This window comes from Bos indicus x Bos taurus, chromosome 5 (assembly GCF_003369695.1).
Source record: "Bos indicus x Bos taurus breed Angus x Brahman F1 hybrid chromosome 5, Bos_hybrid_MaternalHap_v2.0, whole genome shotgun sequence".
In the NCBI taxonomy this organism is placed as follows: Eukaryota; Metazoa; Chordata; class Mammalia; order Artiodactyla; family Bovidae; genus Bos; species Bos indicus x Bos taurus.
Genome location: NC_040080.1, coordinates 26,034,424 through 26,061,619, shown reverse-complemented (window position 1 = coordinate 26,061,619; position 27,196 = coordinate 26,034,424). Strand labels below are relative to the sequence as shown.

At 37.0% G+C, this 27,196-nt stretch overlaps 1 protein-coding gene across 3 annotated transcripts in view; it reads left to right on the top strand.

Moving 5' to 3' along the window:
• Window positions 1–27,196, top strand: part of EPS8 (epidermal growth factor receptor pathway substrate 8) — a 197,366-nt gene that overhangs the window by 5,315 nt on the left and 164,855 nt on the right. Inside the window, exon 2 of one of the 3 annotated variants that reach the window (XM_027541433.1) lies at window positions 13,570–13,659. The exons of the other annotated variants lie outside the window; for them this stretch is intronic. The gene's annotated coding sequence lies outside the window, so the exon portion shown is untranslated. The remainder of the gene's footprint in view (window positions 1–13,569; window positions 13,660–27,196) is intronic. 3 annotated transcript variants of the gene reach the window in all.

The following is a 27,196-nucleotide window of genomic DNA, read 5'->3' as shown; positions in this document are numbered from 1 at the left end:
GTTCACATGGTTGTGTCTTACTCCGCCTAATCCATTACCACCTATGTCATTGTGGCTTTCTTTCCTCGCTTACCTGTAAATTCACTCTAACAGGGAGAAGACACCTGGCTTTCACCATCTGCCATCCATTCACTTAATTGTTCAAACCCATTGTGTGTACAACAGTATCAAAATTGTTAGCCTGTGCTTTCTTTAGAAAGAGGAGGCAACAACTTTATCAACTAGAGTACAGTGCTTATGTGCTATTCCTTTACAGATTCCACTTAGTCTTAGAGATGCCACCCCTTTCCCTCCCATCCTTTTAAATGAGGTTGTTGCACACATTTATGATACAGGTAGATACTTTTGTCACATCCTAAATTCCATCTTGGGATCCCCACACCTTCTAAGTGATTTTTTAAAAATTTACATATATTGTTTCACTCTTTGTTTTGTGAAGTTCTGTGGGTTTTGACAAACGTGTAATTTCATTTATTTATCTACAGAAGGATCATACCGAATAATTTAAACACTTAACCATCTTCTGTGTTTCACATATCACGCCCTTAACCCCTCCCCCTGGCAGCCACTGATTTTTTTTTTTTTTTTACTGTCTCTATAGTTTTGCCCTTTCTGGATATCATATCACTAAAATCATACAGCCTTTTCCGATTGGCTTCTTTCACTTAGGAATGTGCATTGAAGGTTCATTCATGTCTTGTGGTTTAATATCTCATTTCTTTTTATCGTGTAATAATATTGCATTGTATGGATGTATCCACAGTTTGTATTTATTCATCTGTTAAAGGGTATCTTGCTTGCTTCTGATTTTTGGCAGCTATGAGTAAAGCTGCTGTGATTATTCATGGGTAAATTTTTGTGTGGACAAAAGTTTTCAGATCAGTTGGATAAATACCTAGGAACACAATTGTTGGATCATATGGTAAGATTCTGGTTAGCTTTGTCACATATTACCAATCTGTTTTCCAGAGAAACTGTACATCTTGCATTTCTACCAGCAGTGAATGCAAGCTCCCATTGCTCCTCATCCTTCTTAACATTTGATATTATCAGTTTTTTTTAATTTTATCCGTACTAATAAGCACACAGTAAAATCTCATTGCTTTAATTGGCCCTTTCCCTAATGGCATTTAATGTTAAGCATCTTTTCATATGCCATTTTCCATCTGTGTATTTCTTTGATGAGATGTCTGTTAGGAACTTTTGCCCATTTTAAAATAGATCTCTGTTTTCTTTTTGGCTGTGCTGTGTCTTCCTTGCTATGCAGAGGCTTTCCCTAGTTGTGACAAGTGGGGCCTACTCTCTAGTTGCAGTGCTTGGGCTTCTCACTGGGGGGCTTCTCTCGTTGTGGAGCATAGGCTTTATGGTGCAAGGGCTCAGTAGTTGTGGCAATGGGGCCTAAATGCCCCACAGTATATGAGACCTTAGTTCCCACACCAGGAATCAAACCTGTGTCCCTTGCATTGCAAGGTGGATTCTTAATGACTGGACCACCAGGGAAGTCCTATTTTCTATTGTTGAATTTTAAGAATTCTCTCTCTCTATATTTTTGGTACAAGTGCTTTATCAGATACTTGTTCTGCAAGTGTATTTTTTCTAGAGTGGCTTGTCTTTTTGTTCTCTTAACAGTGTCTTTACAGAGCAAATATATTTAATTTTAATGAAGGCCAACTTATCAGTTTTATGGATAGGCTTTTGGTGTTGCATTTAAAAACTCATTGGCAAATTCAAGATCACCTAGATTTTACCCTATTTTCCCACCCCTTAAAAGTTTTATAGTTTTGTGTTTTGCTTTTAGATATATGACTCATACTGAGTTAATTTTTGTACAAAGGGTGAAGTCTGTGTCAGATTCATTTTTTTCCTGCTGGTGGACTTCAAGTTGTACCAGTAGCTAGTAAATGTGATATTTTAAGTAAAGTAGATTATAAATTAGGTTTACGGTGGAAAGGAAAGTGTTTTGATTTGATTGTTTTTACATGTTTTGCAAAACCAGTTAAAAGAAACAGTTGAGAAATGACTTGGAAAACCAAAATGTAACACTGCATAGACTTTAGACTATATACCAAGATTGATTCCTGGACATCGTATATAATTCATTTTCTTCTTTCTCACCAACTCAGAGATTCTTCTTTGTGGAAATTAGAATTGTTAATTGAGTAACACATGTCAGTTAGTTTAGATCTAATCATAGAAATAATTAATAAAGCTCTGTTTTTCACAGAAAAAGTCAAAAATAAGGGATTTGCAGGGTGTATGCTGAAAAGGGACAGATGATACCCACACCGTCTAGAAACCTGAGACTCTCTTGCCTTTTTTCAAGTGACTTTTTTTTTCCCAAGTACCTTTCATTTGGTCAACACTTTTTGTTGTTGACATTAGGGCTACAGTTAGAACCAGAACCCTTCAAGAAGCATCTAGATTAGATCAGACATTATAAAACTAGCATCTTTGGTGTGGCAACCATTACATACATTATCTCTTTTAACTCTCACAAGACCTCTTGAAGGCAGGTCTCCTTATTTCTATATTACAGGTAAGAAATACGCTCAGAAAGAGAAAATGACTTGCCTGTGGTCTGCATGGGGAGACAGAGACAGAATTAGGATAGATATCTTGATCTGTCTGACTCTAAAACCCATGTTTTTAGCTTTCTTGTGTTATCTCTGGCTTCCCTGATAGCTCAGTTGGTAAAGAATCTGTCTGCAAAGCGGGAGACCCTAGTTCGATTCCTGGGTCAGGAATATCCCCTGGGGATCTTCTCCAGGGGATCCCACTCCAGTATTCTTGGACTTCGCTGGTGGCTCAGCTGGTAAAGAATCTCTAATAACTGATGTTACTGATGTTACAGCTCTAGTAAGCTGGTGTTATCTCTAGTAACTGAAAAAGTGCTAGGGTAGTATTAATGTGTCTTTGATTTTGTTCTTTTCTTTAACATAGTACTTAAATGACTACTGATTTAACTGTGAATGCCTCAAAAGATTGTGATTTTGAGATCTGTGGAGATTCTTTTAATTTTTTTTTTTTTAATGATGGATTTACATCCCACTGACCCAGAGCTATGAGGTATTGCAGCATCTATAAAGAATGAGATTCCTTTAAAGAGAGGAAGTTGTGGGGGATTAGGAAAAGTAGAACACGCATTGTTGTCATTAGCTATTTGTTTATGCCTGTGCCTTGCTGAATTAAGTTTCTTGAGGTCAAGAAAGTGGCTTATTGATATTTACGTACATCACATGTGCTACCCACTCACAAAACGTTTGCTAGATGAAATCAGCACACTATCATAACTTTTTACAAAAGTATCTTTAGAATGTTTAGAAGGGGACGAACTTTTCTTCACCAAGGACTTTGAAGGTTCATTTGTTCATTCAATTCATCATTTATTGAGCATTTATTGAATATCTGTTCTGTGCCAGACACTGTACACACAGAGAGGAATAAGACAGGATCTCTGCCTTCTGTCATCAGGGAACCCAGAGAATGGAGGCAACCAGACAACCATCTCAATACAGTGTGGAGCCAAATGGAGTATGTATTAAACAAACAAGCAACTGATGGACTTTGAAATCAGGGAGACCTTATCTGCCTTAGTTTTCTAATGTTAGAAGTGGAAACAATAGTAGTACCGGCTGATGCAGTTGTTGGGAGGAGGTTAAGTGAACAAGAGAAAAAAATGTACACATTTATATTTATATCTCAGTACATAGAAGAAGGGAGAGGCTCACTGTTGTTGATGGAGTCAGAAAAGTCTTTACTGGGTATGTGACACTTGGCTTTATTATAGGATAAATTTTTGAGGTCAAGAATGAGAGGACTCCAGGGCATTCCAGGCAGAAAGATAAATACATGTGACGTGTGCAGAATGGGTTGGCATGACAGGAGCGATGGGGAATTCTGCACGTTCTCACAGATGGAGCCCCCAGGATTATTAGAAAGAACTGAATAACCAGTTACTTTTCATTTTTATGAGTAACAATACAAAAGAGTAGTCATTACAGTGGAGTAGGAGAAACTCAAGGTACCAAACCTGCTAGAAGAATTGCATGAATGCCTTCTGCTAATCATGTGATTTCTGAATGTAGTCCTTTATGTAGCAGATAAATTCTTGTGTTCCTTTTCAGCCCTGTGACACTCAAGTGATTTTACTAAGAAAGAACACTTGTGTGTTTGGGTGAAATCAGAAGTCCTGTCTCAAACCATTCTTTTTGTAAAAAACTTTTTATTTTATATTGGAGTATAGCTGATTAACAATGTAATAGTTTCAGATCGTTCTTTAGTTTACAATATAAGTTTATACAGCAGAGTGATTCAGTTATATCTGTATATATGTGTGTGTATATATATATATATATAGAGAGAGAGAGAGAGAGAGAGACATACACACACACCGATGAATTATATATATGTATATACACACACATATTTTTTCATTATGGTTTATTAGCAAAGCATTCTTATATTTAGTAGCATGAAAGTGTTAGTGCTCAGTCATGCCTGACTTTTTGCCACCCCATGGACTATAGCCTGCCAGGTTCCTCTGTCCATAGAATTCTCCAGGCAAGAATACTGGAGTGGGCTGCCATACTCTTCTCCAGGGGATCTTCCTAACCCAGGGATCGAACCTAGGTCTCATGCATTGCAGGCAGATTCTTTATCGTCAGGGAAGTCCTATATTTAGTAGCATAGCAACATAAGAATCTAATATCCTAATGAAGTGGGATCTAGTCCTGTTTGAGCCAATCCAAAATTCTAAGAACCAGAACCAAACACAATACTTAGGAATGTGCTAAAGTAATTTGTTCAGTGAATCAATTATGAATTGATAAGAGGTCAGAGTTCTGTAGTTGAAAAATTGTGATTTTAATATAAGGAGAAGGAAAAGAACATGAAGCTCCATAGAAGGAAGAGAAATTTATATTTAAATAGAGGGAAAAAGATATTTTTCAAAGTCCTCTATTAAAGGCTAGTGATATGAATTTCATTTTATTTAGAAAGTTTTTTATTAGCACAATTAGAGTATTACTTCTCTATCACTATTAGAATATCATTCCTTTTCCTAGAAATATATGCATGTTATTGATATAGTAAACCAATAGTGACATATTGGTTTAATGCAACAATAGAGTGTTTCCAGTGTCTGAAATATAACATTTGTGATCACTGAATACTCTGATTTTTCTGCAGATTCTAATATTTGTAATGTTTTATAATATTGTAATTGTTTCTAATACTTTTCATTAGGAAATAAATGTTTAAAAAATATAAGCAGCAGAACAAATTCATAAAGAAATACGTGGATGAAGTGCATTACTTTTGAGAAGACATTGAACGTGATTTAATTTTCTACAATAATTTTGACATTTTGAGTTAATGGTAATCTTAGACATGAACACATAATAAGATGATTGTGAGTATATTGACTTTTAAATGTGAGAAAGATATAACTATGATGAAAGAGAGAGCAGATACATTTAACTTTCATCTGGAAGAAAATAAGACATTATTATAGCTATATAGACTTTTCCCCCCAAATAAGCATGTTAATCTTGTCTGTGTGTTTATGTATATATATGTAATTTCCAGTTTCTCTTTCCAGTATATTTGAAAACTTTTTTTATGAACAACTATATATTGGGATTTAAAAATATTGCTCTTTAATTCAGAAATATTGATTTAGAACCCTATCTTTAGGGTTTCTTGATTTGTCTTTATTATTTTAGTATGTTTATCTGCATTATCAGAACTTCTGATGTAAAATCTTTTTAGTTTGTGGATGATAAGCTAGGTTAGATATTTTTTATATCTCAAAGTCCTTTTAGTCAAGAGAAAACATCGGTTTTTGTTGCTGGTTTTTTTATTTAGCTCTTTTGGGGGGCCTTGTTAGACTCTGAATAATTTAAAAGCAATGGAATTCTTTCTGTGATAAAAATCTAGTTATCAGGCCAAATCTTGTAGCATTAATCACGTGATACTCGTGTATGTAAAGGTGTAGAATTAATATGTATGCCTGGAGTATGTATATTAAAGAGGGTTTTTTAAATTATTAAAATAGCCCTCTAAAGATTTTAACATATGTGGATTCACAGATTTGCTTAAAGTCTTAGCTATTCTGTTTTTAAGTGAATGATCTATGATAGCCAAGCCTGAAGAATAATGTGTAAAGAATAATAACAAAAAAGTTATAACTTCTTTAAATTTAGGAGTAATTATTTTTCTGTTTTTCTGCATTAGCATATTTGCTATGCTGCACTATAAGATAAATTGAGTTTAAAGTAACATCTTTTTCTATTGTTTTACTTTTTCATATATTTCTTATCCAAACGACCAAAACAAAAATTTCAGCACCATTTATTACAGTGTCCACACACTTGACTGTATTTCACGTTTTTCAGTTTAATCTGAAGACTTTGCATAGTCTTACGAAGGAAACAGTGGTATAAAAATCCTGAAGCAGATAAATGACCATGTGAGTTTTCCCTCAATACCCCTTCTCTGTCCTGCTTGCCTCTTTCCTGCCTTACTCTGTCTTCCAGCCCCAGTGTCTGACCACTTTTTTTCAGGGCCCAAATAGCATTAGTTGAAAAATGTATCTTTCATAACTTTGCTATCTTTCCAGTTACCATTCAGACTTTCTCACTGCGTGGTGAGATCTCAGCTGTGGCGAGTGAAATCTGAATAAAGGAGACATTCATGGTGGTTATGACAGTGAAGGTTAAGTTTAGGCTGCCAGAGAGTTTGAAACAAAGGAGGGATTGAAGCCCTCATCACCTTCATCTTATTTGGGTAGTAAGTAAATTATTTTGGAACTAGTAAAGTCTCATTATGAAGATAATGAAATCTTGTCCAGACTAAGTACTTTCACAGCGACTGACTTCAGCTGGAATGCATCTGGACACCACTAAGTTTTTATACTAATTAGAAAAGATCCACCATGGTTTTGTTTGTATGTTAGAGTATATGCTAGTGACTTTTTAAAAAACATTTTGTTTTGTAGGAGCCCCTAAATACTACAGGGAATTTTAGAATTTGAATTCAAATAGTTGTCAAGTAAATTTGTATAATGTAAAAAAGTTTTTTTTTTTTTTGTATGGAAAAGTCCATGGTTTCTAAAGGATCTTCAAATGGGAGTAAAATTTCCCTCATCTTGCCCTCAAAGCCTCCCCTCTCACAGCTTCCCCATAACTGTTGTTTAGTCGCTCAGTCGTGTCTGACTCTTTGGGACCCCATGGACTGTAGCCAGCCAGGCTCCTCTGTCCATGGGATTTCCTAGGCAAGCATACTGGAGTGGGTTGCCATTTCCTTCTCCAGGGGATCTTCCTGACCCAGGGATTGAATCTATGTCTCCTTCTTGGCAGGTGGATTCTTTACCTCTAAGCCACCAGGGAAGCCTACCTATATCTGTTACCTAGAATTATTTCCATTTTCTCTCTCTGCCAGGCAGTTGGAATATTTGAAGTATGATTTTGTGAGTTGTCACTGTACTATGAAGTAGAAGGCCTAAGAAGAAGGGATAATTTAATTCATTGGCTGCCAGTTAGATTTTCATGTTATGTTTATTGTTTTCAAAGGCATTTATATGATTTACCTAAAAGATTCCAAACTAATGGATTAAGTGATGAAATCACTGGGAGAACTAGTGGTGGTAACATCTGATATATGAGAGAAATAGTTCAGCAGTAACAAAAGTAGAAACACTAAGATTTCCTGAGAACCTGTAAGCTGTTTTTACCACTACTGTGCTGTTCATGAACTACATATGGGGCACTTTGACTAAATATATTGTAAAGAATAATATATTATTTGTTAGAAATATATGTTACATATTTATTTGATAAATAAACATAAAATAAAGTTGTGTCCCAAACTATACCTGTTCTTGCAAGATTTAATGGCTGGATCTTTCTGGCTAATGCTGATTTTCTTAGACTATTGTGGACATTGATTGGATTTTAGAAATTAGATGTAACAAATGCTTGCTGTCCGTAGAGGCAGATGGGTTTGATTCCGTGATCCTGAGAGAGTGGATATAAATTTGGGGGGAAGCTTTTAAGCTGATCTAAACCTGCTGAGTTTTTCTCTCTTCCAAAGGAGGACAGAAGTACGTAGAATTTTGCAAGGAGTTGATTAGAGAACTTGGCTTAATTTTAAAGACAAAAGATACTAATTATTTTTTTCAAAAGATACTAATTAATTTTTTCTGGAAGAACTTTTAAAGATTTTTATAATTTTATTCATTTTTGACCGTGCTGGATCTTCATTGCTGCAAGAGAGCTTTCTCTGGTTGTGGTGAGCAGGAGCTACTCTCTAGCTGCAGTCCTTGGGTTTCTCATTGTGGTGGCTTCTTTTGCTGGGCAGCACAGGCTTTAAGGAGCAAGGGCTTCGGTAGCTGATGCACGTGGGCTCAATAGTTTCGGCTCCCAGACTAGAGCACAGGCTCAGTAGTTGTGGTTCGTGGACTTAGTTGCCCTGCAGCATGTGGGCTCTTCCTGGACCAGGGATTGAACCTGTGTGTCTGGCATTGGCAGGCAGATTATTTACCACTGAGCCACCGGGGAAGCTCCTGATGCTCTTTTAGAAACTTCTCGCTGTGATCACCTTAGCTTCCTATTTCCCCTTTAGTCTTACTAAGTTTCTGTTACTGCTGGCAGTCATACCAGTCACTGGGAAGGATGATGTGATGGTGGTGGTTTAGTCACTAAGTCATGTCTGACTCTTGTGACCTCATGGACTGTAGCCTACCAGCTCCTTTGTCCATCGGAAGGATGATACTGTGGTAACATTTCCTTTAAAAGGAAAATTACAGAAGAGGAATATGTATACAAATGCATAGTGAATATAGCAAAATACATTCTGGAAGGTCTTTTGTATGTGAGGGTGAGTTTTGTTAGTCGTTGTGGTGATAGATCTTGTTTGACTCATTTCAGCTTTCTCCAGTGATCCTTTGGTGATATGCATATATGAGATAGTTACGTGAGATTAAGGATTTGGTTAAACCATTAGCAAGCACATTGGCTTAATGCAGCCCAGTCTAATTCCTTGATCTAACAATTCTGGACATATACAGCTTTATTTAATAGAAAATAATTTTGTTTCATTTAGTGAAACTTATTTTTCAATAAAGAAATATTAAATAAATGCCTGTATTACTAAGTAGCAATAATTACTGTAATTAACAAAACAGACAAGGTTGCTAACCTTAGAGTACACAGTGTCAGAAATCTAGATTAGAAGAAGCATGCAGAACTTAAAAGAAGCACCAGATTCCATGTAAACGGTCAAAAATGTGGAAAATAAAGAATAACCTTTCTGGCTTCTTCTTCCCTCCCTTCCTTCATCTGTCTCCTTTTTTTTTTCTTCTCATGTTCATTTCTAAGAGAGTGAAGATATTAACATTTTGTATTCTATTTTTTAACACATCCCAATATTGTGGATTTATAAAATAACATTTTCAAATTACATTTTATTTTACAGTCATCCTGCAGAAGAACATTTGTTATTTGTGAACAGCTTTGGGAAAAATTATGATATACCAGTACTCCCTTTGAAAGATTTTTCAACTAAGGTCAGCTTAAGATCAGAACAGACAAGTATGGTTTGTATTAGTTTTATAGACAGTACTCAGTATTCTTTTCTTGGAAATGCCTAGGAATGAAAAAGCCATTATTCATAAAATGAAGTCATGCTGAAGACCTCAGGCTGGTCATAAAGTGGTCATCTTTAGAGATGGCGAAATGTGTCTTACTGGGAATTTGAAATGTGGGTAACTTGAAGACCTTCATTTGAAGCAGCGCTGCCTCATCCTCCTCTGGTGGAGCCCAGCACTTCCTAACACACTGCTCAGATTACACACCACTGACATGATCCCCATAATGTATTTGGCTCATGTGTTTCTCATTAGCTATTATGAATGAAAGATTCATAACTATCTATTTCAGAAAAACATCTTTATTTGCATTACAGAGAGCTCGCTTGGAACGGGATCAAGAATTGTTTTTAAATTGTAAGTCAGCATATATGGTTTGGGTCATGATTGACCCTGGACTTTTAAAAAAAGTTCTGTGGACCAAGAAGGTTCTGAATAAAAGTTTCAGTGACAGTGTTGGCATAAATGGAGAAGAGTGCCTGCATTTTCCCACATTCCTAGTGATTTGGAGTAAATATTTTTGTAGAAAGCCCTGCTAACCTTTACCTTATCTTGCTTACCAGGTGATATATGACAGGATCACAGAGGGGAGTAGGACATCACGCAAACTTGCCAGACAGATAATTAGAGTCCCCGTGGCAACCTTGTGACCTGATTTTCCAAGCTCTGTCGTCCTAACTGGAGAGATAATAGCTGTATGCTGTCAGCTTGAAAGAACTGTAGGCTTGTGTGCAAGTTGAAGGGTTGGGGAAGGGAGAGGGGGTGGATATATAAATCCCATCTCTGCAGGTTTCCAAATCCATGTTATAGAAACACTTTTGTTCTAAAAGAAAACTTAATTCATTATTTCCTCCTTTTGGCTATTACTTCTTATATGTTAACAAATCACTACCAAACAAATTAGTACCAGAGGAACTTTTTTAAATTTTAATTTATGGCATACTAAAAATTAGTTATTTTTAAAGTCTTTTTTCCTTAAAGAAAAAGGTAAGATTTGAATGTATTGGTTAGAGGGGGTGAAATCATTTTCACCCTTTGCTTTTGTAGTAAATTAGTTTGTGCATTTCTGGTAGCAGTTCCTGAACTATCCAAATAAGATGCTCGTTTTTCTCTCACTAGGCAAATATTAATGTTTATGAATACCTGAAGTTGATTATGTGATATTAAAAGTCACATAAGATTTCCAGCCTTTGTTATATTAATACATTCTACAAGTTGTTACTACAAAAATGAGAATTTTAGATACCAATGTGAGTCAGTCCTTTTTGGTTATACACTGACTTTTTTTTTCTTTTTTGGCCACACCTCATGGCATGTGAGTTTGGATCCTCCACCAGGGACTGAACCCATGATCCTCGAAGTGGAAGTGCTGAGTCTTATCCACTGGACCACCAGGAAACTCCTACACTGACTTCTAATTGCTCTCCTGTCTCTATATATTCCCACTTGATGTGAACAGAACTTTTTCCTACTGTATATACATAGTTCATGTCATATGCTATGTTGAAATATATGGAGATTATTTGCTGAAATAATAAAACTCATTCAAACTTGCATCAGCTAGATTTTTAAAATCAGGTTTTTTTCTGACGAGAACTTGTGCTTAAGCACTTGCTTCTACCATATCATGTCTCTCTTCCCACTCCTAACATTTTCTTACTTTTCTCCAGCATGTCTTGAAGGGGCTTATAAACCCAGTTCTAAAATATGTCATGCATCTCCCTTCAACAGGTAATTGGCCCCATGCCTGTCTTTAATCCCAAATTGCACTGAGGTATCTCGTTCATTTTCCTTCTTCCTCAGATGTGATTGAGGTTTTCTAACCTCGTGACTGCCTTCTAATTTTCAGTGTGACGTAGACCAAATTGTAGTCAGAGAGTCATTAATAGTCAAAATTAATAATATTGGAATGTAATTTTAATAATTTAGGCCTCTCTGTCCTAGTAAATGTATGAGAGAGTCAGTCTAAACAGTTATTCTTCTGTCGTATGCGTGTGTCTGAGTCAATGTCTATATAGTAAGCTGTTGGAGTCAGGTCTCTTGGTGCAGTGTGACGCGAAGCTAGAAGCTGTTCTCTCAATGATCTCTTGTGCTGCCTTTGCATCTGGTTCCCGGCCAAGATTCTTGACACGAAGCTTGTACCTGTTGCGTTCTCTACCACACTTTTCCTATACACTTGTCAGCCCACTTTAGTCTGCTGCCTAAGCTCATTCCCGTAGGTTATTTGTAATCTTCGTAAAGGCCAAACTTAAAACATTTGGTTTTTCTCGTACTTGATTTTGCTGTAACTATTAGAAAGAACATGGTTTATATTTAGTTCAGTATTGAATTTTTGTCACCTAGAGTTTCTAGTACTCTGTAGATTGTTAATTTTACTTCCTTATTTTTATTATTTATTTGTTTGGCTGCGTCAGTCCTCGTTGCTGCACACGGAGTCTGTAGTTGCAGCACCCAGGCGCTCTCTAGTTGTGGCACACGGGCTTAGTTGCCCCACAGTATGTGGGATTTTAGTTCCCCGACCGGAGATTGAACCTGTGTCCCCTGCATTGCAATGTGGATTATTAACCACTGGACCACCAGGGAAGTCCCCGTAGATTGTCTGTTTGCTGAATGGATATATGTTTGCAATGATCACTGTTTTTTTTTTTTCCTCCCCTGAAGAATGTTTTATTCCTTTGGCTCCCATAGTGCTGTTCTTTCCTGGTTTCTTGTTTTATCTATCTGTACTTAGATGTTAATTCAGAAGCTGTACTCCTTGGAGTTTAATAGGTATGTAAAAAGTTGTTCCACAGTGGTAATCTTCTAAAGTAAGTTCTGGCATCATTTGGTAGCCAAGGAGAGCCAGCACTTTTTTGCAGGGAGTGGGTGGGGGATGGGAGAGTGGGGATGAGTAGGTTCTCAGTGCATGGTTTTGTCTATAATCTGAACACTGACAGGTTGAGAAGTTTCTGAATTTTCCAGGATTCTTTTCTCAGCCTTCATCTAATTTCATGTTTCATTATCTTCCAAGGTGACTTCAGCCACTCACATTGTTTCACTTAGAACGTTGACTGTCAATTCTTTATCTCTCGCAGATGCTGTTCTCCTGAGCTCCAGGCCTTTAGTTCTGACTGTACTGCATGTTGCACAGGCCCCTTGGCCTTCACAGATGCCCAAATACATTGTTGCCTTTTCCCTAACCCAGCTCCCTTCTCTTCTCTTCCTGTTCCTCTGAATGGAGCCACTGTTACACAAATGGTAATTCTGTGAATCTTTCTGAACTCCTAATTCTGCCTTAACCCTTAACTTTGTCCAACCTAGAAGGGATCAGTTTGTTGATTTTTTTATTATCGAATGGGTGACGGCATCCCTTCTTCCCTGTCTTGACTTCTAATCATATTTTTTATGTTGCTTAAAATTCCTCACTGTTTCCCCATATGTTCACTACACAGACAGTTCCCCCTCGTACGGCACGCAGCAGCTCCTGCTCTCCTTCCAGGCTTTTCCTCTTTGACTGCCAGTGCCCCACAAATGCTGTAACAATTGTCATTCCCTGAATACACTCAGCTTCACTCTTGCGTGACTTTGCACACTCCATTTCCTCTGCCTGGATTTCCTCTCTGTTGTCCTCATCAGCTTATCTATATCATTTTAGATTTGGCTTAAAGATCACTTTCCCAGAAAAAAGTCTTTTCTTTGTGCCTAAGTGGTAGGCTGTACTTACTTTAAAATAGTAATTATGCTGTGTTTTATGGTTTGTTTACTCTCTTTTCTCTCTACTAGTCTGAGCACTTACAGGTGGGGGATGTGTTGGAATAATCTTTGTCTTTCTTGTGCCTTAGCACACTGCTGGATGCAAAGTATGTACTCAGTTTTTGTTTTAATATGTATTCGGTGAATGTATGCTTAACATGCCTTTGTGTTAGCGGGCTTCTCTTCTGCAGGTAAAGAGAGTATGATGGAAAAACTGAGCAGAATTCATTTATTCACAATTGGACCATTTCACCTGCTTCCTTTCACAGAGAATACTGGAGGTGAGATTTTGAGGCAGTCTGTTTACAGTATTATTCTGTTCCCCTGTGTCCTGTCTTTCTTCCATATGTTGCACCATAGATGCCTTAAGGTTGTCCTCCAGTTACCTAAGACATATCTCCGTGACTATCTTCTCTACCCTCGTGAACTAGTGAAATATATTATTCAAGTTATGTCTGGCTGGTGTAATTTATAGATAAAGTGCTGAGATTTGGAAATTTAAAAAATTTAAAAATTTAAATGGGGCAATTTAAATGTTAAATTTAAATAGAAACTTTTGCTTGCCACCACCCTTCACAACCCTCCTTTCAATGGAAAGAAGATCTATAGTATTTGCCAGTGAGAGATCAGGAGCCAACCAAAGTGCCTATCTGGCAGTGACTTATTTTGTATCATAATTATTTAAGAAAAATAAATTATTTAAGAAAAAGTAGCTTGAAAGTGAAAGTGAAGTCACTCAGTCATGTCCGACTCTTTGCGACCCCATGGACTGTAGCCTGCCAGGCTCCTCCTCCGTCCATGGGATTCTCCAGGCAAGAATACTGGAGTGGGTTGCCATTTCCTTCTCCAGGAAATCTTCTCGACCCAGGGATTGAACCCAGGTCTCCCACATTGTAGGCAGACGTTTTACCGTCTGAGCCACCAGGGAAGTCCTTGTGAGTAATCAAAATAAGAATATTAAAATATTATATATATATATGAGAAATTTAGTTTGTGTAGTTCAGCATTCTTATTTTACTGATGAAGAAAGTAAAACCAAGATGTGTCAAGTGATTTGTCCTAAGTCACGCAACTAGTTTATTGCAGAATTTCCTAATATCTAAGCATTCTAAGCCTTCATATAACTGTCATGAGCCTGATGCTCTATTGAATTTGTTAGAAAATTGAAAATTCATTTATTCAAAATATTTATCAGCTATCTTCAAAAAAAAAACAACTAGATATAGTTCTAGGCACTGATGATACAGATGCTAATAAGGTGGCTCTCCCTGGTTGCACCTAAATCGTGGAGTGAGGGAGGCATTGAAAATTATGAAAATGATATAAATGATATCTATCTACTCAGTCACAGGTATAATACTTGGCCTATATTAAAAATCTCTTTATTAAAGTCTGAGAACAAACTTGCTTAGCTTTTTTTCTTATCCCAGAACAAACAGGAAGAAAAAAAAATAGATGATGATGAGGTTCTAGAAAGGTTTATAAACAGTAATGTGAAGCTGATAAGCTGGGGAGAAAGAGAAAAAAATAAATTTATTTACGCATATTATATACTATATATACTATATGTTAATATATTATATCAGGCAGAAGAACCCAAACTCATTGCGGACTAGGAAATGACTATAGTCCTGAGCAGAGCATCAGTGGGCTGAGTGTCCTTTGGGCTGCAGAAGAATGGTATCATCACATGGAGGAATGAGAGTTTTCTATTGTTTTCTCCACTCAATGCTGAAGGAAATCAACCTTGAATATTCACTGGAAGAACTGTTGCTGAAGCTGAAGCTCCATTACTTTGGCCGCCTGATGCAAAGAGCCAACTCATTGAAAAAGACCATGATGCTGGAAAAGATTGAAGGCAAAAGAATAGGGTGGCAAAGGATGAGATGATTAGATAGCATCACTGACTCAGTGGTCATGAATTTGAGCAAACTCTGGGAGGTAGTGAAAGACAGGGAAGCCTGGTGTGCTGCAGTTCTGGGGGGGTGGTCACAAAGAGTCAGACATGGCACAACGACAACCATTGTTTTCTCCCCACAACGAGTACCTGGTTTTGACAGTCACCCATGGACAGTAGTGCCCTTGTGGAAGTCTGGTAGTCCAGCAGAGAAGTTCAACATACTGTTGTGGGGGCGAAAATGTCTGAGATTGCATGCAGTGAAGAGGGCAACAGGAACAGTTGTGGTTTACTTGCATCACCCTTTCCCCAAGGTGGCACAGCCGAATGCCAGTAGGGACCTTCCTGACCGGTGCTTTCTTCCACAGGGGAAGCTGAGAGTGTTTGAGCACCTCAGTGCCTCATCCGTTCACAGCTCCATACTCTACCCTGCGGCCAGCTCCCTGTGTGCACCCCTGAAGCAAAGACATCTAACCTTTGCAGACATTGGTGAGCACAAATGGAAAGCCAAATGGACTCTCCAGGATTGGGAGAGACCACATGAACTTGAGCATTCAAGACTGCCCCAGGGAAAGCAAAATGGGAGGCTCTCATCATTTGACCTGGCTTTGCAGGATCCACAGAAGGCATACAGTCTTAAGAATTCACTCACAAAAAGGAACAATAAGTGTGGAACAGGTGAATCCATAGAAAAGATTTGAAAAAGCCTCCAAATTCCTAGCAAGGCTCTGGAAGGTGTTTTTCTCCTAAAAGCAGTGTGTTAAAGACTGGAGTAGGTGACTGCTTCTTCAAATGCAAAGACAGCAATGCAAGACTCTAAGGAACATGAAAAATCAAAGAAAATGACACTATGTAGGAACACAGTAATTTTGCAGTAACTAACACCCCTCCCCAAGAAAAGAGAGTTACAATTGTTCCCAGTAAAAGAATTCAAAATAGTAATTTTAAGGAAGCTTAGGGACCTACAAGAAAATACAGGCAGTTCAATGAAATTTTAAAAAAATCAATATATGAACAAAATCAAATGTTAAACAGAAAAACAGGAATCAAAAAAAAAAAAGAACCAAATTGAAATTCTGGAGCTGAAGAATATGATGAATGAAATGAAAAAAATGCAAGAGAGAGCATCAGTGTCTGACTGGATCAAGCAGAAGAAAAAAATCTGTGAAGCAGAAGGTAGGTCATTTCAAATTATCCAGTCAGAGGAATTCAAAAGAATGACAAAGAATGAAGAAAGCCTATATGAGCTATGAAATACCTTTAGGAGAAACAACTATATATTATTGAAGTCCCAGAGGGAGAAGGGAGCAGAAAGCTTGTTTAAAGAAATAATGGATGAGAATTTTCTAAATATGGGGAGAAAGTTGGGCTTCTAAACTTATGAAGCTCATAATTTCCCCCCAGATTTCAACCCCAAATGATTTACTACAAGACACATTATAATAAAACAGTCTAAAATCAAAGGCAAAGAGAATTTTAAGAGCAACATGAGAAAAACCTTCCTTAAGGACAAGGAAAGCCCCACAAAGCTATCAGTGGGTTTCTCAGCAGAAACAGTGAAGGCCAGGAGAGAGTGAGATGCTATATTCAAAGTGATGAAAGAAAAAACTGCCAACCAGGACTATTTTACCCAGTAAAGTTGTCCTTCAGAAATGGAGATACAGAGACTTTCCTGGTGGTCCAGTGGCTAAGACTTGGTGCTACCAATGCAGGGGACCTGGGTTCGATCCCTGGGCGGGGAACTAGATCCCACATGTTGCAGCTAAGACTTTGCATGCCTCAACTAAAGGTCTAATGTACTGCAACTGAGACTCCACACAGCCAAATAAAAAAAGAAATGGAGAGAGAAAGACTTTCCCAGACAAACAAAAGCTGAGGAATTCATCACCATTATACCTGCCTGATGGAAAGGGCTGAAAGGAGTTCTTTGAGCTGAAAATGAAAGGACCCCAATTATAATAGTAACAAAAAACCATGAAACTGTAAAATACAATGGTAAACATAACTATAGTCATATTCAGAATACATTAATACTGTATTATAGTAGTGTGTTAAGCAGTTGACTCTAGTATGAATTTTAAAGGACAAAAGTATGGAAAATATCTAGAGATGCAGTAATTTATTAATGGATACACAGTATAAAAAAAGGTAAATTGTGACATCAAAAACATAAAATGTGTAACTACAGTGGAAATGCTGTATAACTTAAATGAAGAGGGATCTGTTATATATCATTTATGACACTGAGAAGCTACTATTTATGTGTGTGCATATATATTTTTGAAGAATTTTAAGTTTGAAAATGATTTTTTCCAGTGCCAAAGTTATGGTCTGGTTTATTGCAGAAACTCTATAAAGACGTTGAGTGAATATTGAAGAAAAGTCCTATGCTTGAAATTACTTTTCCAAAACATTGTAAAAATGTTATGTTCATAGTTTGCAGAAATTTATTTAATTCTCAATAGAGTTGAGTTATAGTGGCCAAAGTTTTCTCTTTTTATAATTGGAACAAGAGTCATAAAATCTATCTCAGAACCTGAGAAACATATCTTACCCTTCTTGCTAAAACCTTTTGAAAAATATTCTCTCTAGTCTTTCTAATGTTCTTCAACAATCTGTTTTTTCCCCCTAGAGAGGGATTTTCATCTCTCTTTTTCCTTGCTGATTCAGGAGTAAAATAACCTCTTTCTTGCCGAAAGAAGATACTGTTTTCTGTATGATAAAGTGATTAGGTTGGTTTATGTCATTTTAGCTCTCCTGATCTTAAATTATGTGTATGCTAAATACGTTTGTGTGGTGTGAATTCTTTTTTCTTTTTGTAGCATCCTGACTCTTTCCCAAAGTTTCTCTGTGCTGATCAAGTGATTGCTTTTTCAGATTCATCTAAAGTGGTTTGGCTGAAATTAAACAGAATTAGAGACTGGTTGTAAAATGTTCTAAAATTAAAGCAAGAAGCTAAAAAACATGAGGGACAAAATTTGCTCAGCCATGTTTCACGGAATAGTTTTGTTCTTTCTTTTTGTTCATTTTCTAAGTCATGTTTGACTCTCTGTGACCCCATGGACTGCAGCATGCCAGGCTCCCATCTTTCATTATCTCCTAGAGTTTACTCAGATTCATGTCCATTGAGTTGGTGATGCAATCTAACCATCTTATCCTCTGTTGCCCCTTTCTCTTCTTGCCCTCAGTCTTTCCCAGCATCAGAGTGTTTTCTAGTGAGTTGTTTCTTTGCATCAGGTGGCCAAAGTATTGAAGTTTCAGCTTCAGCATCAGTCCTTCCAATGAATATTCAGGATTAATTTCCTTTAGGATTGACTGGTTTAATTTCCTTGCTGTCCAAGTGAGTCTCAAGAGTCTTCTCCAGCACCACAGTTCAAAAGCATCGATTCTTCTGGTAACAGAGTGTTTGGGCTTGGACTTGCACTTCAGTTGGTGTTCAAAAGTTGAACTCCCTTATTTTGACAGAAAGTGGATCTGAAGCCACAGCTCTCTAGAGAGCAAAGCTTCTTTACCCAGACTGCTTGCCCTGTGCTTATTCCAGCCGTCACTTGGCCTTTGGGTAGTTTACTTTTATGTTTGGTACCTTGTTGCCTGGAATTAAAAAGGAAAAGTTATGATCAGATGGCCCTTAAGTTTTATTTTATGTTTGTCAGTAAAAGGGCTTTTATATGACAGGCATGTTTTCTCTAATTCACTTCCAAAAACTTAGAGGGAAAGAAAAAAGGACAAAATAGTGAAGGGACTTTGGGATCACTTCCTCGTAATATCTCATTTGAATACATGATTAAGTTATACAAAATATGTTTCGTTCCTGCTTTCCTTTGTATTTTGAAATTAGCTCTCAATACTGTCACAAAGAATCCTTACAGTGAGTTAGTTTCAGAGACAGTTCAAAGCCAGGGAGAATCTCCTGCCCATGAGAAGAGCACATCTTTGACCCCTTCTCCTTTGCCAGCCACGTCCAATTGGTTGCCAACTCCTGCGACTTTCACATTAAAGTTAATCCTTGCCTTCGCCCTGTCTGCTTTAACATTCACAATTTTAGGGTCACATAAATGTTTTCTTAAGCTATTGCCTCCTAAGCCATATCTGCATCTGCTTCTGTGCTACTTCAGTTTTCATTCTAATTGCTCTTCCAGTTCAGTTTTGCTAAAGCCAAGCTCAGATGATGTCAGTTTGTGCTTAGTTGCTCAGTTGTGTCCGACTCTTTGTGACCCCGTGGACTGTAGCCTGCCAGGCTTTTCTGTCCATGGGGATGCTCCAGGCAAGAATACTGGAGTGGGTTGCTATGCCTTCCTCCAGGGGATCTTCCCAACCCAGAGATCGAACCCAGGTCTCCCACACTGCAGGCGGAGTCTTTACCTTTTGAGCCACTAGGAAAGCCCAAGAATATTGGAGTGGGCAGCCTATCCCTTTTCCTGGGGATCTTCCCGACCCAGGAATCGAACTGTGGTCACTTGCATTGCAGGTGGATTCTTTACTAGCTGAGCTACAGATGATGTCAGGCCAGTCCTTAAAAAACTGCCGACAGGAAAAGATTCAGTCTCAGCCCTCCATAACCTGGTTACTTGCTTTCATTTTTAGCCTCACCTCTCTCCCTTCTTATAAATGCCTCTTTAGCCAAAATGAAGCACTCTGCACTTGTCCCTGAAATCTTCCATCTCCCCAGGTTCTCGACTCTTAATGTCTCTCTTCTCTCTGTTTACTTGAAATGTCTTTTGACCTTATCTTCATATGCAAATCTATTCTCTCTTTTGGCAAATATATTCTATGCCATCATGGAATAAAATTCACCTTCCCTGATACCACCCCTACTGCTCCCGCAGTCCTGCGGTTTGTTTTCTCAGGATCTCTTTGGCACTCACTCACTTCTGTTGTGTGCTGTAGGGTATACGTGTGTGTCTCACCAGACACCAGGTATTTGCCTTCTGCCTTCCGACTCTATAGATTCCATATCTGAATTTTACTCCTGGCTGGGCCACAAGGCCTAGAGCAGTGATTTTGTGTGTGATAAAAGCTTTAATATATGTTTTAGTTAAATGGTAAAATGAGTGAATCTCTATCCTGCATATTCCACCATGAATTCTACATCAGCAGGGCCTCAATTCCCACACCTGAAAAGAAAAATTTTAATACTGGCCACCGTTTTTTACTGAGCCTGCACTGAAATACTCTGTGAAAATTTAATCATGGGGACAATCAGAATGTACTCTGTCATTTAGGAAAAAACCTCTGGCAAACACACCTGTTTTTCAAGTTCTCAGTTTTTAAGTGTGGGCTATGATTATTCCCATTAAACATCTCACAGATTTAATAAAGTGAGCCATTGTGTTAAAGTTTTATAACTTTGTGAAGAAACTGAACTCTTGAAATAGAAGGCTAACAAAGGTGAAGAGTATTTCAACTTGACACTTTCTGTTCTATCCATTCCTGTCATTACAGAACAGTTGTTAAGATTGGTGTAAAATGCCAGCCTGTGAGTAAGACAGTGAGAGCTTTCTGATACTTTTATTAATCAAACCCTCCTGAAAAGGGCCTCAGAAGCAGCTCTTCAGCCCATTGTTTTTAGAAAGCTCCATGATAATTGTGAATATTTTTAATATTATGAATAATATCCATTCTTTTTCTGTTTTTTTATTATTGTTTCTCAGTTTTCTTTGGTAAAGTGAATTGGGTTCAGTGTTGCTTGTTCGAGTTTTGTTTACCATGTGATTTTCAATCCAGGTTTTTATAATGAAATGAAGTCCATCTAAGAAATGGAAATTACAAATAATTAAGACACTGGAACTATTTTGGGTATTATTCAGCTGCTGAAAGCAAAACAAGTATAACCAGAAAAAAAAATTGAAAAATAAATAAATATTACTCTGGTCAGAATGCTTAGGAAGTTTTTGTACTGTGTTCAATTTATTTATTTTGCTCTGTACTCAGTTTCTGGTACATTAGACAAAGGACTGAAAATATAGTTACTATTTAGAGATGTTCATTGTTTGAGAAGAAATTCAGCTGAGTCTTGATCATTCTCATGACATATATAGAATAATTTTATAGAGACTGTTTTAAATTATAAATACATTTTCTGTGTTAATGTTTTAAGTGTTGCTTTCCAGATATGATGCTTAAGATATTTCTGTGGACATGTTATATTCTAATTGTTTCATTCAATGGTGTCTTACACCATACGTGTTTAAATGAAAGTTGATTGATATCATAATGCTGGTTTGCTTGGTTTACTTAAAATCCTGAAGAATTCTCTTACATATTTCCATGAAGGTATATTTTTCATTTATTTCTTCCTTATATGTATATACCAACTGTGGCATCTATTTTAATGAGAGTGTCAATAAAATTTACAGAAGTAGAATTGCTGTTTGTCTATTAATGATGGAAAAATAACTTGTAACATGTTCCTGAATATGTCTGTTATTGTGAGTGCTTTTTGATAACCATCAGTTTATTTTGCTGACATTATTCTATAGAAAGAGCACTCACCTTTTTTTTAGTGGTTAGTTCATGCAGTCTTGATTAATGGAGCATAAAGTGAGATCTTATGTGGTGACAGAGTTTAACTTCGGAGCATATGGGAAAAAATGAAGTATCTCTTCAAAGAATTTAAATATCTTACAGAGAACTCTTTGCTACTCAATTGTGAACAATTATAGTTGTGTCTAATTTTTATTTTATATTTTAATTGCTCAGGTGATTTTAATTTTTATCTATAAAGCCTTAAAACTATAGTCTGATTAAAGTAATTTGTGTCTAAGAAATGATTTTGATCCCTGTAGATTTTTCTTTTTCTATGGAATCAAAAGGTATGTAAACCTGGAACCTTCAGAGAGTGCCAGACCGTCTCCTTTTGTCTTTTTATCACTATTGTATCATATGTTTTCTGCTGTCACTGTTAATATGACTTCAAGAGGCAGCTGTCACTATTGTTTAATGATAGTCATTCACCTCTAAGGGCTAGGAAAAAGACTTTTTTCCTGTATGCTTATGTGCAGATAGCTAAATCACTACTATGATGGAAGGAGATTATATTTGCTTAATACTGAAAATACTTTTTTCGCTAATAATTTTAAAAGTATCAAGAACTCAACTTTAGAGTGGTATTCTTTAATTAATTCTTGGTAAATAGAGCACACCCAAGTTTGTACAAGCTGCCGGGGAACTGTATTGCATCTTTACTTCTGTTCTTAAAATCCCAACTTCCCCTGTTTGCCCAGGATTGTTGTTTGCTATTGTTTAGTTGCTAAGTCATGTCCGACTCTTTTGCAACCCTGTGGAGTGTAGCCCACCAGGCTCCTTTGTATATGAGATTTTCCAGACAAGAACACTGGTGTGGATTGTCATTTCTTTCTCCAGGTGTTCTTCCCCACCCAGGGATTGAACCTGCATCTCCTGCATTGGCAAGTGGAATCTTTACTCCTGAGCCACCGGGGAAGCCCCTTCCCAGGATTATTCAAAAGTTAATTGTATAATCCAGAATGGTCTTTAAAAAAAAATGGACACCTCCAAGGCTCTTTCCAGCTGTGATATTCTACAAGTCGTTGATTTTAATTTAGCTCAGTTCTTACTTCAAGGGAAGCATGGCATAATTCTAATTTTTAAGGTAGTATTTATTTATATTATCTTAAATTGAGTGGAAATCTTTATTTATAAAATAACAACTGAAAAATATCCAGCTTCTTATTCTCTGGGGAAAGGCAATTCTGTAATACATTTTTCCCCCCTTTACACTTGCAATGCTTTTACTTTGTGAAATATAATTGAGAAAATAGATTTCTAGACAGCTTGAAACTGACAAATGAGTATTTTGACAGATATTCCTGGAAGAAGAGCTATAGCCATCAACCACTTCAGTTTCCTTATTATAACAACTGTGTTTAGCAGAGAACAAGACACGATTTGAAACAAATATTTAGTTTTGGGGGAGGTGGGTGAATATAAAACTCTTAAAATATATTTGAAAGATAGGGCATTTGTTTCAGTGTTAAAGAAGAAGAGAGAAACTAACAATGTTGGTATAAAGTACTTTTTTATGGCCTAAGACTGACCTGATACTGTGAACTTTTGCATCTTCCATTTAAGAGGAACCACTTTTCTCTGCCATCTAATGGCTTTGTCCTGTGTACTGTCTGTCTGTAGCTTTAGAAAAGAAAGCTTCAAAATAAACCTTACCGCAGAAACACATTTTTTGGTTTTTGTATAAAATACCACTCGCGAGCAGTAGTCACTTGACCTCAGACTGGTAGAACTAGTCTGTTTCTATAAAGTTGCGTTACGGAAAAAGTAGACCTGAGCTCTTTTGATTCTATTTTTATCTCATTCCAGTTCCACTTTGTAAATGTTTCCTTAACCTGTATGTATTGTAAACTGTATTCTTTAGGTTTTCCTTGATCATATAAGCACACTGACTGGAGTATAAGGAGCAACATGCAATCTCTTGTTCATCACCCAAAATGTTGGCTGCTGCCATTAGTTTTCTCCATCATCATTGTCACCATTGCCACTGTTGATTTATCATTAATATACGTATTTAAAAAACAGAGGCTGCTGTTTGACTGGTTTGTAGAATTTGTGAAAAGCATAAATCTGAGGCTTCCCAGGTGGCATAGTGGTTAAGAATACACCGGCAACACAGGAGACATGGGAGACGTGAGTTCAACACCTGGGTCAGGAGAATCCCCTGGAATAGGAAATCACATTCCACTCCAGTACTCTTGCCTGGAAAATTCCATGGACAGAGGAGCCTGGTGGGCTATTGTCCATGGGGCTATAAAAGAGTCAGACACAACTGAGCAACTGAGCACACACATAAATCTGAAATGCTTAAAATGTGACCTGGTGTTTAAAATTATGAATAGTTAAAGAATGAAATTCTGCTTGGTAGTAATGATTGAATGTTTTTTCCTGGCTTAGCGAATCAAGCTAGATATATGTTTACATGATCCCAGGGAGTCTTATTTCATAAATTTAAGCCTGTATTACAGTCAGTTTCATTTAACTAGGACATGGTCATCACCACATTCTGTTTCTAAAATTGAAGTGTATTGGATTAACAATATTGTATTGGTGTCAAGTGTATAGCATAGTTACTCAGTGTTTTTTACAGTTTATACTTCATTCAACATTACCCTAATATAATGGCTGCTATTCCCTGGCATGTGCAATATATCCTAGTCTCTTACCTACTTTATACAAAGTGGTTTGTATGTGTTAGTCTTGTACCCCAACCCCCACCTCCTCTACTTCCCTCTCCTCACTGATGACTGTTGTTTGTTTTCTGAATCTGTGAGTCTATTTCTGTTTTGATACATACATTTATCTGTATTATGTTTTGGATCATATATATAAGTGAGGTCATACAGTATTTCTTTTCTCTGACTTATTTCACTAAGCATAATATTCTTTAGGTCCATTCACATTGCTGCCAGAATTTCATTCTTTTTAATGGCCAAGTAATATTCCAGTGTGTGTGTGTGTGTGTGTGTGTGTGTGTGTGTGTTGTGTATACACCACATCTTCTTTATCCTTTTGTCTATTGATAGACACTTCCAATTCTTGGCTGTTGTTAATAGTGCTGCTATGAACATTAGGGCGTGTGGATCTTGTCAAATTAGTGTTTTTAATTTTCTTCAGCTTTCTACCCAGAAGTGGAATTGCTGTATCATCTGTTACTTCTTGGGCTTCCCTGGTGGCTCAGACGGTAAAGAATCCACCTGCAATGTAGGAGACCTGGGTTTGACCCCTGGGTTGGGAAGATCCCTGAGAGGTGGGCTTGGCAACTCACTGTAGTATTCTTGCCTGGAGAATCCCCATGGACAGAAGAGCCTGGTGGGTCCATGGGGTTGCAGAGTCGGACACGACTTAGCGACTAAGCACAGCAGCATGTGTTACTTCTGTTTTTAGGGTTTTTTTGAGGAACTTCCGTATTCTTTTCCATAGTGAGTATACCAATTTACATTCCCACCAATAGAGTACAAGGGTTCCCTTTTATCCTCTTCCTTTCCAACATTTGTTATTTGCAGACTTTTTGATGATAGTCATTCTGACAGGTGTGAGGTGATATTTCACTGTGGTTTTGATTTACACGTCTCTAATAATTAGCAGTGATGAACATCTTTTCATGTGCCTGTTAGCCATCTGTATGTCTTCTATGGAAAAATGTCTCTTTAGGTCTTCTGCCCGTTTTTTGATTGTGTGGTTTGTGTGTGTGTGTGTGTGTGTGTGTGTGTGTGTGTGTTAAGTTGTATGGACTGTTTATATAGCTTGGATATTAACCCCTTGTGAGTCTTATCATTTGTAAATATCTTCTTCCATTCCATTGGTTGTCTTTTTGTTTAGTTAATAGTTTCTTCTGCTGTGCACAAGCTTTTAGGTTTGATTAGATCCCCATTTGTTTACTTTTGCTTTTGTTTCTTTTGGTTTAGGAGACAGATCCAAAAGGGTATTGCTACAATTTATACCATAGAGTGTTCTGCCTATGTTCTTGTTGAGTATTCATTTCTCTATTAAACCTTTTCTCCAAGTGTAGATACATTATCTAAAATCAAAATACTCTTGCCTTATAGGAGACTCATAATTCCTTTAACTCCATATAGACATTTTGAAAATTACTTGTTTGTGATACTAATTACCTCACTTCTTGCTTTTCTGAAGAAATTTCTTCTCCAAGTTTTGTTGGCCTCCTGTCATTTATGTCTTCCTTCCCTACCTTCGATAATTTTTGTGTCTCATACTTTTTTTTCCTAATAATTAAAAAAACAAAACCAACTGTTCTTTTAAACTGAAAGCTGTTTGAAGGGTACAGTTTTCTAATCCTTTATTCTCTCTCTCTCTTTGGAAGGGGGGAGCTCTGTTTTTTTTCCCTTTCTTTTTTTCTTTCTCTTTGTTCCCCATAAGAGTTTTTTTTCAAACTCCTATTAATATCTAACCTCTCTAACATCTGCTTGAGATGGATGTAGAAATCAGCAGTGGGTGTGGAGACATAAGTACAAGTATGGAGTCACACCCATGTTCCTAACAAGTATTTATGCATGAGGCTTTTACTTGTATTCTGTAGTTTATTGTACTCTGATAACTTTAAAGTGAAGCAATGCATTGATAGGCATTAATTTTCAGGGGACAAGCTTATTTTATTTCACCTAGGTATTCTTTGCAGTTTCTTTTGTTAAGGGAAATCTGGTTGTTAGTTTTGATTTGTGAACTGAAAAAAGCTTTAAAATGTTAAAAATTGGATCTTCTTCCTTTTTTAAAACATTTTTGGCTGCAGCTTGCTGAGATCTTAGTTCCCTGACTAGGAATTGAGCCCAGGCCCTCAACAGTGAAAGCATGGAGTCCTAACCACTGGACCACTAGGAATTTCTGGATCTGATGCTTTTTTTCTGATTTATCTGGAATTCTAAATTGGCTGTGACCCCATAACGGAAAGAACTAAGCTTAATTATAACCTGATCAATATTAAATGCAGCTTAACCTGTTTATAGAAAAAGATGTTTCTGACTTTTAATACGAAATGATTTAATGGAAAGTGGTTAATGGTCTCCTCTTTTTAGAGAATGATGTTGTACATAGCATTGATGATGCTTTAGTTATAATGGTTGTAGGTAGTACTTATCTTTCACTGAGTTATTTATAATATCATTCTTAGAAAGTATGAGACCTTGTACCTTGAGATGAGTGGTTAGATAAAGAAGAGGTCAAGTTTTAGTCATATTATTCAAACTGAACTCTTTTCTGTAGAATCTAGCACCTTAGATTTATAGCACTCTTGGGTATTCATTGAAAAAAGATAAATTGTTGAAGTACAGTTTCTTCTGAAGTTCAGATATTATTTTATCTAGTTGAAGTTTCACCAAGCCTAGAAAATGACTGGCAGTCATAGACTTACACAGAGAAAAGGTCTTCAAAAGTTTGTAGGT